Here is an 11,080-nt window from a genome sequence, read left to right on the forward strand (position 1 = left end):
ACTAGGCCCAGAGTTGCCAGTGAGCATCCGATATTGGTTGTGCCACTCCTTAGCACATCCAACAATGGCCCTGGTTGTCCGTCGCTTTACCAGTATTGGCTGAGCCGTAATTAGATCCTGGCTATCATGGGCCAGGTTAGCCAGGATTGCCCCACTGTTTGCCATTGCTGGCTGTGCCATCATCGAATCCTGGCTATCATGGGCCATGTTAGCCAGTGTAGTTCCACTCTTTGCCAGAATTGGCTATGCCATTTCCGGGAGCTGGCTATATTGGCCTAGGATTGCCACCGCTTATCCAGTGTTCAAAGTATACTGGCAAACGTTGGTAAACATTGTGTCATCCATTAAAATGGGTTCAAAATTATTTTTATTGTCGAGTACCATATCGGCAGTTCATAATTTCCGAACGCGCTAAAACATGCGAGTTCAAAGATTTGGTTTTATTTATTATTATATTTTAACCGAACACTTTTGGAGTTTGTGAGCAAAGCTACCCATGATCCCGTTGGAAAAGCTGCACTCTGGTTGCGCAGTGAGCAGCAATAATACGTTTAGGAGAATTGCGATCGAAGTCCTGTTGATCAGAATTAACGTTCTGATTACACCCGAGACGCCTTCAACAAAAATTGTCAACAGGCGCCTTCAACAAAAATCAAATAAGTTTGATTTGATTGAATTTCTGGAATAAAAAAATCACTTTTTTTTATTCGCTCTAGGAATTCACTGCCGCAGTGCGCAGCTGGTGTCTGCTTCATGGAGATCGCGATACAAACGTAATAGATTAGCGCAAGTGCATTCGCTAAACCGAAATTTGCTCAGTTTTGGCAACGTCCAGAAACGAAGCAGTCGCTTCGTAATTTCGAATTATGCGTTGCGCTCGTGAAATATTAGGTGGGTGCTTCATAAACGCACGCGGACACGTGCTAAGCGATTCCTACGCTTCCCTACCTCGTGCCCTGTGATCGCGCCTTTAACGTGTTTTCTGATTTGCAATTTCCTTCCTTTTCTGCAAATCGTAGTGTTGGAAATTGTTGTTTTTGACCATTTTATTCTTCTGTAGCGTAATTTGCATTGGGGGCAATATAGCGCTTGCTCACGTCCTTGCATATTTACTCGCAAGTTTTTTTTTTCTTTCGAACATGACCTTTATTGATGAAAACCATCGAAAGTAGTTAGGAACCACAATTCAACATGCCTTTGTTTGTTTTTGCTTTTTTTGCGCGAAACTTCCACACCAACAAACAATTTGAAGATTCTGCGACGACCACTGAATAAATGGACTGACAACTGGCGTTAGACGCATGTTAACCTAGCTTGTTTGGCGTATGTACGGTACATGAAACTATGAAAGAGCGCGCATTCTGCTTGGATATTTTTTTTGCTTTATATTTTTGTTATTATGTGGTAACATTTTAAGCTATCTTGAACTAACAGAAGCCACATCATACGGCCCCACAAAATACGCGAGTGTCTGAAGTCGTTTTGGCGAAATTCATCTTGAAGCTCCAAGCTTTTCACTTCAAAATTTTCGGGCTTTTGCTGCAGCTTTGTAGCAATACTTTGACGCTTCCGTGTTTCCCATCCACTTGTTCCTTGTAGGTATTGCTTTCCGTACTGCCTGTGGCCATGTGACTCATTCTCCAAAAATTCCAAACCCTTTTCACGTGTTTTGGCCCCTTTCCCTCTCTCTTTCAAGTCTTCCCATATCTCCCCACCTGTTCTCCCGGCCGCGCCCTTTTTTTAGGTAGCGGGCTAACCCCCCACCCCGCGAAGCGCTTTTTTTTCTTTTTGGTTGTCACTTCCTCAAAGCTATTTTCCCTCGCGCGCAGCTACGCGCTTCGCTGTTCGTGCACCCTTCCACGATCTCCCTTCCTCCACCTTTCAGCTCGAGGACTTTTCTCGGAACCACAAAACCTGTGTAAAGGAAAATGACTCTCTCCCCTCCACTCCCCCCCCCCCCCCCCAACCATCGTCTCCACTGCTCGTCTTGGAACCGCGCGAATCATCACAAAAAAGACATTCTTGACTGCACGGCGGAGCTCAACCACGTGCACGACCAACACGGCGAAAGTGCATGCACACTCGAGCTAGCACCGTTCATAGTCTGTGCACGCGAAAAGCCACGCTCATATATTAGGAGAGCTCCGACACTGTTCGTACCACCAGCAAGATCTTATTTGTAAGTACTAAAACTCTTTAATCTTGATATACGTCTGGAAGTTAAAGTGGTTTTTGTATTAAACGTTGCTTTGACTAATGCGCCTTTATTTTTTCGGCAGGAAAACAGAGCGAGCCAAAAAGCACGACGACGACTTCTGTGTACCCACTCTCATTGCGAAATGGCTTGCTTGACGTCGTGCGCAGTGGAATTGTGGCCGAATGGTGAGAATTTAATTTTTCGTCTTTGGTGATATGAACTCACTGAAGATTCACTACTTTGGCTAACAGCGGGTTTGAACTCAAATGACCTGAGATGGGATGCATTCGGGAATATGTCCTTTACCGCTTATGCACGACGGAAATCAGAACCGCTTAATTAATTTTCCACTGCAGACCAGTTGGTAAGAATATGTGTAATACTTCCGTACTGTTTCCTTTTGCCTTCTACACTTGAATACTCAATAGAAAATCCGCAATTTCTGGGTAAAGCTTTTGCCCAAGTTCTCTCGCAATGAAAAAGGGCATTACTCTGGACTATCAGAATAGTATTTTTGTGTGGTTTGCAAGTCGCAGTTTCGAATCCAATTATAGCATGCATGCGAAGCGACTAAGGTAAAACAAAGGTGCCCTTAGTTCCTTGCGTTCAGCGTATTTCGCAAAAAATCGCAAGCCGTGTTTTTAACCCTATTAAAAAAAACTAATCAAAAATGTTGTTTTGACGTCCATGTGGAAGAGACGCTACAACCTGTGCATATTTACTTGAATAAAAAATTAGCTCGCAATTTAGAGATACGAGTTATGATATTAAAACAAAATAATACATTAATCTGTTTTCAATATCACATTAATTTGCTTATCTCGCATTGAATATATTTACTGGGAGTGCGACACGACGCATTGGACTAAATTAAACCATTTGGTATAAGAGAAGTTTAGTAAATTAAATTCCACTTTGTGCAACTAATGTGGTGCTGGTTCTTAAGAATAAATTTAAAATTATCCTGTAAAATATGTTGCTAGTGTCTTCACGATGACTGTGTTTCACAAAATTCGGTGTTATTTAATCATTTTTGTTTTTGTTCTGTGATGGCCATAATTCAACTTACCATGACATCATGCATCTCGATCGTTGCAGGCTTGGCGCTTCGTGAGGCCATCGTGCAAGAGCTGGACGAGGAATTTGTTTGAATGCAGTCCAGCAGCCCTCTTGCAACGATTACTTCGGATATGACTGATCAGTTCACTGGAGGACAGCTCCGTTGAGCATTCTATGGATGCCTTAGCCGTGCCGCAGCAGCTTGCCCAGATGCTTTGCCCAACCTGATCGGCACGCACCAAACTTGAAAATAAATTGTTTTCCCACAGCCTCTGCCACCATGCTCTTGGGCCCCCTTTCTTTACTCCCCAGGGTGGCTGCTGGTAGCGCAAACCATCCTGTGCGGGCTAAAAGCGTGATTCTAACTCAAAGCAATAAACGGGTCTTTTTTCTGGAATTCTTTCGCACCCTCTATTGTGAATATTTGCTAGGTAGTATGGTATGTACATCCATCCACAGTGCCGGTCATTGGCGAGTGGGTTAATTGCATGTGCCAGCGTTCGAAAGCTGGATGCCATTATTCGAAAGCTGGATGCCATTATTCGAAAGCTGGATGCCATTATTCGAAAGCTGGAAACCATTATTCGAAAGCTGGATGCCATTATTCGAAAGCTGGAAACCATTATTCGAAAGCTGGCTACGAATCTTTGAAAGTTGGCTACCAATGTTTGAAAGCTGGCTACCAATGTTTGAAAGTTGGATACCATACCAGTATGAGACCTTTGCTGGCCCATGCTGCAGAACGAACATCGGTACTGCGTTGGCCGCTTGATCGTCCGAACATTGGCCCAAAACTGGCATGAAAGTAGGTCCAATGTGTAAAGTGGTAGCGCTCGGCCCAAATGCCAGTGTAGGACCGATGTTCGTGCCAGTTTTTGCCAACAGTTGACCGACCTTCGGCCAATGTTGTTGTGCTGCCTGGGATGTTCACCAGAGCAGCACATACAAAAATTACTTTGCTCATCTGGGGGACCAAGCTGAGAGGCACTCTGTTGGATAGGATTTTGTAAATTTTTAACCGCTGAATCGCTCGTTCGACATGAATGCGTACTGATGCAATCTTGTAAGTCTTATCCATGTCCTCTGCAGACAGCTGACCTCCCGCAGAATTAAATGGCGGAACATAAGCATTAGAAGCGAAAAAAAAAGGAAAACTTTCAGCAGCAGTAACACATATCTGCAATTCTCAGCATTAAATAAACACCTGTTTCAATAGAGTTAAAAGCAGAACAGGCAAAAAGAAGAGATGAAAAGCTCAATGACAGTTATACCTTATTAGTCTGCTCGATATGAGTGACTTGAGTGGATGCTTCCACACAATTCGTCATTGACAGAAAGATGCTCAGGCTCCCAGTAGTTGAAGATTCTGTTTGGCATGCCTGAAAAAAAAATTGCAATTGCTACAGATGTTTTTGGTATGCAAAATGCTTTGAAACTAAAGCTAGGTAGAGCAAACATCACAGGGACAACTCAAAGGCATTTAGGTTGTTTACATCTCGGCATTGCAAAAAATACCAGGTGCTTACAGCGTCAGTTTTCGTTTTTGCTAGAAGATCAGCAGAATAAGGCTGCCGCTCGTCAGTTTCACTTGTTGTCACCCCATCATCTTCAAGGAAGCCATCACAGTCCATTTTGTGCTTGTAATCCTCTTCAGTGCTCTCTGCATCGTCAAATGTTGCCAGTGTCACTGATGTAGACACTGCATCTGACATAGTTTCAGGCAAGTGCTGCTTTGTTACACTATCCGTCTTTGATGAAACGGCCTGATTTAAACGCCTCTGCCACCTGCATTGGAGAAGAAATACAATAACGCACAATGAAATATTATAGCTGTGCATATTTCTGCAGGCATTTATATAACAACCGGCATATTCCGCCATGCACAGCTGCATGGTGTTATAATGAACCACTGCTTCTCTCAGCATGCATGCACCATAGCCTCAAACGCCTACTTAAAGCAAATGTAAATTAAATGATTTGTTCAATTGCTACTCATACCTTTGTGTGCCTTCTTGTGGTGGTGCTTTCTTCCTGTACTGTGATGGAAAAATACTTGGAACATACGATGGGTGATCCTGTAGATTACTTCTGCAATTGTCCACAAAATGAGTGCTGCAAATTCTTGCCGCCGCTGTAGGCATCCTTGCTGTTCCATCTGGGCTATGTCGGGAAGGGAAAAAAATGCTAATATAGACTAAGCATACAACATCCAGTTTCAAATAGCTTGTTTTCTGTGAAACTCGTGGGGGTCACAGAAATGGTTGAAAATCAAAGAAATCGTGAGATATTAGCCGTCAGTTTTTGTCTTATTAAAAATGTATATTTCGAAATGAACCTGAAACATTGATAGGGAAGCATGTTTTTCGTATCAACTTCACTGTAGAAGGCCCGTTGTGCAAGCCATCGGCGTTTCTAACACACTGAACCCTTTAAAGTTTAAACGGGGATAAGAAAATGAGATTGGTAAACGTTAATAATGCTATGACCAATTATTACTAATTTTAAATGCAGTGAACGAACTTAGGAAAATGACCCGGGCGTCACCCGCAGGAACACTGAGGTGGTCACTGACTTTGCCTCACACGCGTCTACATAACAGCTGTTGATGTCAGTCTCCCAAATAATGATTTTTTGCATTATCTGAGCGGCGGAGGGTTTTCCTGATAAAAAAAAAAGATTCGTTAGCGCGAGCTCTACTACTAAACCCTGTTTAGTGAATCACAACGAAAACTGGTTAGAAATAATACACGTCAAGCACACCAAACACGTTTAGCAAGAAAAAAAATCTTACTTGACCCTGCGCACAGCAGTTATCCAGGCTTGGCGTGTCTCGGTCTCGTACCATTTTCCAGGAAATCGGTAGAATTTCACTGGCAGCTCTCGGCCCTTGGTGTTCAGAGAACTATTGTGACAGCCCACTACACAACAATAAGTTTCTCCACTCTTTGAACGTCGCGGAACTCCAGCCATGACTTCCAAGGAGAGGCAACACCTTTTGTGCCCGAGGGACGGCACGTGCTCACAATGAAAGAGGGAGGGCCAGCGGCGCGAGGAGCACGCGCGTACCGGTCGACAGTGTGCTGCTCAATGCGCTCCGCCGGCGACCTGCCCGGACGGAAAAGCCAAAATGACCGGCAGGGGAGAAGTGGCGCTGGTGCAGTGGAGCAAACTTCAGGTGCGCTTCCCTAGCTTTTCGGGGCCCCGGCTGAGATTCTCTTTATTCTTTTGTCACCCAGCGTGTTCAAGGCGCGCTGATTGTGTGGCTCCCCTACTCGCTTCCTTCTTTGCTGGGGTGAAAGAAAAAAATGCGGACCGTGGCTAGTGCCTTTTACGCACGCCGTCTTCGTCGAAAAATTGCGGGCGGTTTAGCGCTGCCAAGTACAAAATATTTTTCGAAAGCAAGTTTTTGCATGTGGACACCAACGCCGCGTACCCGTTTCTTGGGCACAGATGGAAGTTGTTGAAGACGACGTGGCGCAAAGCACAGCGTGAGAGTGTGTTGCAGTTTAGTAGGAGGCCGTGATCGGCTGCGGTGAGACCATAGTGCTCTCATGTACAGGCCAGCGAGACTGATCTGTTTGCACCGCCGCGGGTTGCAAACTCAGTCGCGGCAATATTTCTTTTGTTTGTTTGTTCATTTGTTTACATAACTAGGTTACAGCGCTGCTATGACGCTGCGGATGCTATGTTGCAGTTGCTATGTTCTTGGCACAAACTTACATTTATAGCAAGATCTTGCTCGGGATTTACACATCGGAACAGTGCTTTCGTACTAATAATGCAAGTCTGTATACGAGACCAGAAATACCCAAAAGTTCCAAAAGCCGTTCAGAACTTCGAGACAAGGAGAATGCCAAAGCGGCTGATAAAGACAAGCTTGTTGCTGCGATAACCAGGCAGTGACGCCCTAAAAGCCCGGCAGTTGCTCCCATTAACACCATCGACAACTTCTATAAAGTATGAAGAACAAGGTAAATGTGCATACACATTCTGAGAGAAAGTGCATCACTAAAAATTAAGAGCCTGGACAGCCGTGAGGTGAACAGTGAATCAAACAAAAAATGGAACCTAAGAAACTGAAGAGCCACACAAACATATTGCTGTCAGTCGGGGGAAATTGAGATAGTCTAAACGCCCAGTTTTGTCCCTAATTGCGTTCAGCACATGTTCTAGGTAGTACGAATGATTTTTGTATTTCCGAAATTATTTCCGTATCAGTTATTTGGATTTTTCTGTGAGGAAATAATTTATGCAGACAACTGTCATATCGACTAATCAGAAACACATGCCATAAGCTTAAAGCCCAGTTACAGCGTGAACACCTCAATGTACATGCAGTAGTGCGGTTAGCAGGCACGTAAGCAGGAATTTTTTTCGAGAGTGGCCCGGGGTAAATTTCGAGCTAATGGGGGGGGGGGCTTCGATAGGTGTCTTGCGGGCAGTTAAAATATAATACTGCCCTGCCGCACCGCCTAAAGTACAACGAGCTTGCCTCAAGACGCAGAGGAAGGACTGATTACCTATAGGAGGTATTCACATGACGTCATCCGCAAGGGGCGCTAGCGGCCGGCGCGGCATTCGCCATGTTGGTGGTCGCGCGCTCGGCCGCCGCAGCTGCTGCAGCGTTAAATAGCTGGTGATGTGTGAAATGTGTGTGTATTTCGCGTCTCGCCATAGATAATTACTGTCCGGCCCGTAACACCGCGTTACTGAGTGGGTGTTCGGGGAACTGCGCGAAGCAGAAAAGAGCGGCCACGCTCAAAAGGTTCAAAAGGTTCCACTTTGTGAAAAGGTCGGCCCGCAAGAAAGCGGAGGCGCCGGCGCAGTGTGAGACGTACAGGACTGCTGCCGCGCTTTGAATTCACCGGTATCGAGGCCCACCTTGTGCACGGCTTAAGTTTGCTGGCAGGCCAAGAAATTAAAGCATACAAACCTATGACAGGGTGCGATTACTTCACAAGTGGGTGAGTCCAAGAGTCGTGCTGAGGGTGCCGAGGTCCGCGGTGCCGACGGCCGATGTGCCGTTTTTTGAAGAGGTGAGTAATTCGAAGAGTCTGTTCACTTAGCTGTAGCTTAACTTGTCGTCTCTATCTGCTGAAAGTGACGTGTTGCTACTGAATCTAGCAGAATGGCTGCACACTGCGTTGCTGCGAAAGCGCTAGACGTCTTGTGCATACGAAGCAGCGCTACGTAGCAACAATCAAACCTGCAAAACATTCTCGCTGTGTCTGCCGTTCGTGCTGCGAGCGCATGGCAGTATTTGTTTGACCGTTCTGTCGTGTAAATAAGGCAGCTATGACGCTTTGCATTTCTGCTGAAAGACCGTCTGAGAAGCGTCAGCAGTTCGCGGACTACAGGCGCTTGAATTATCAATTTCTGCGGCAGCAGTTTTGAAATTTCGGTAATTAATCGTGCTGTTTATTCACGATGTGCCCTGCATGACTAGCTGACAGTTATCAACTGATATTAAGAGCTGCAAGTCGTGTGCATTCTTGCGTGCTGTGCAGCCAGCCAGTTTTGCTGCAGAGTTGAGGCAGCTCGGTTATATCACAGCGCAGAAGAAGTCTGCTGCAAACTTCATGCACAATAAGGGTTCCACAAAGATAAGTGGTCGCTGACGCATTCAACAACGTACAAATATGTTACGGATCACTAACAGTTCAGGCCGGGTATATCACGGCCATCACGGCGCACCGTGACACTGCGCGAGCTGGCGTGAAACGACCGCAAACATGGCGCGCTTGCCGCGACGACGCTCGCGCCGTCTGGTAGCACGGCCCGCCGCAGCTTCGCAGGGGGGCGCTGCGGACGCCAGTGAAAAGCGCCCTCTCCGGCCGACTCCGTATTTTTTTCCGGGCGAACCGGTCACCCCTCCCATTGAGTAGCTGCGCGAGCAGCGCGCTTTCCCCTGAAAAAAAGCCAGTTCTGCACGTACTTTGCACGTGTTGGCCAGCCTGCAAATCTCTTTGTGCAGTCCCGAGCTTTTTTCCCTCGTGCTTGAACGCTGACGAGCTTCAGAGGATTACCAAAATGTACAGGGGCGCTAGAAAAAAATGCGAACAGCACAGCGCCCACGCGCTGCGCAGTCGGAATTGATCTTCAATGCGTTTTTATCTCGGTAGTAACAAAAAGACGCCAGAGTGGTACATTATTGTATCACGGATGTCACTAGCGTATTTGTGTTGCGAGCCAAGTACAAGCGTGACGAAAATAAATTCCAACAGCGGAGCGCCTAGGCACTGCGCTGTTCGCATTTCTTTCGGTCGCGGCAGTATGCTCTGAGATGTAGGTTAAAAGAAATAGTGGACAGTGAATTTTTTTTTTCGCTGCGAACTTGAAAAAAGAACTGCTAGTGGATCAGGCCCACTACGTGAAGCAGATTGTTGACGAAAAAGCCGGTACCGTAACAGCGAAATGTGTATCGCAAGTAAATGACGAGATCATTTAAGACGTGGAATTCGAGGTAAATACCATTTTTTTTTTGTGGCGCGGCCATCCTCGCAAGATGCTTAATTTCGTTGGGTGACTGAACACTTCGGTGCATGCAGGTTTGTTGGCCAAATAATAAGGATTTTGTTGCGTGTTTCGATGAATAATGATGGAAATAATTTTTATTTTAACTTAAAATAAAGTGGCCTTAAGGCGACACGCGAGGCTGAGGAGAAAAACGAAAACACGCACGAAATGCGCCTACCAGCTGTTTGCTATATACGGCTAAGAGAAAAATGCTCTAGTTTGTCAATCGCTACGACAGAGATAAGCGGTTGGTATATTTATTTTAATTCCGATTACAGCGCACGCGTATCCCCAAAACAATTTATTTGCAGAGCCATCGCTCATATGCAAACGCTCATTCATGTGCAAGCAAACATTTTGATTATTTTTATTTTCTGAAATTTTTTACATCTAAAGCAACTTCGAAAATTGAGCCCGGCGTCACAAGTCGGAACATTGAGGCGATCACTGACCTTGCCTCACACGCGTCTGCACAATGCCGCTAGCTGTAGTCAGTCTCCAAAATAAAAAACGGCAAAAAAATGAGTTTCGTTAGCGCGAGTTTTACTAAACACTGCATGCTTAGTGAATTACAGCAAAAACTGCTCAGAAATAATATTACGCGTGCAACATACCAAACGTGTTTAGTAACAGGAAAAAGCTTACTTCACCCTGCCCATAGCAGTTATCGAGGCCTGCCGTTTCTCGTTCTCATCCATTTCATACCCAACAATTCCGGACAAAAACATTTTTGAATAGTAAAAAATGTATGACCGCATTTTTTTTTCATATACTGGAAGATTTCACTATATCAATCTCCCATCGAAAAGGCTTGCATTTTTTTTTTTCGTATTAACGTTTTTCCTATCGTCAACTGCTCGACACGAGCGATGAAAAATATTTAAGATTTTGCTGCATACAGAAAGGGTGGACCATTACCTTCAATATTTCCGTGACTGTACGTTACAATTTTCCAATATTAATTTTTTTTCCCAAGAATGTAGGCCATCACCAGGAAATCTGTAGAATTACACGGGCCGTCCTTGGCCTTTGATGTTCAGAGAACTATTGTGACAGCCCCACACACAACCAGTTTCTCCACTCTTAGAACGTCGCGGAATTCACAGCGAGCGGGAACACCCCTTTTGTGCGCCCGCGAGCAGGGCGGAGCAGAGTGCCAGCTGCGCGAGCAGCACGCGCGTACCAGTCGACAGGCTGCTGGGCTCAATGCGCTCCGCCGGCGACGTGCCCGTACAGAAACGCCAAAATGACCGGCAGGGGAGAAGTGGCGCTGGTGCAGTGGGAGCAAACTTCAGGTGCGCTTCCCTA

The sequence above is a fragment of the Amblyomma mixtum genome, chromosome 10, assembly GCF_055824585.1.
Source record: "Amblyomma mixtum isolate Tamu chromosome 10, ASM5582458v1, whole genome shotgun sequence".
In the NCBI taxonomy this organism is placed as follows: Eukaryota; Metazoa; Arthropoda; class Arachnida; order Ixodida; family Ixodidae; genus Amblyomma; species Amblyomma mixtum.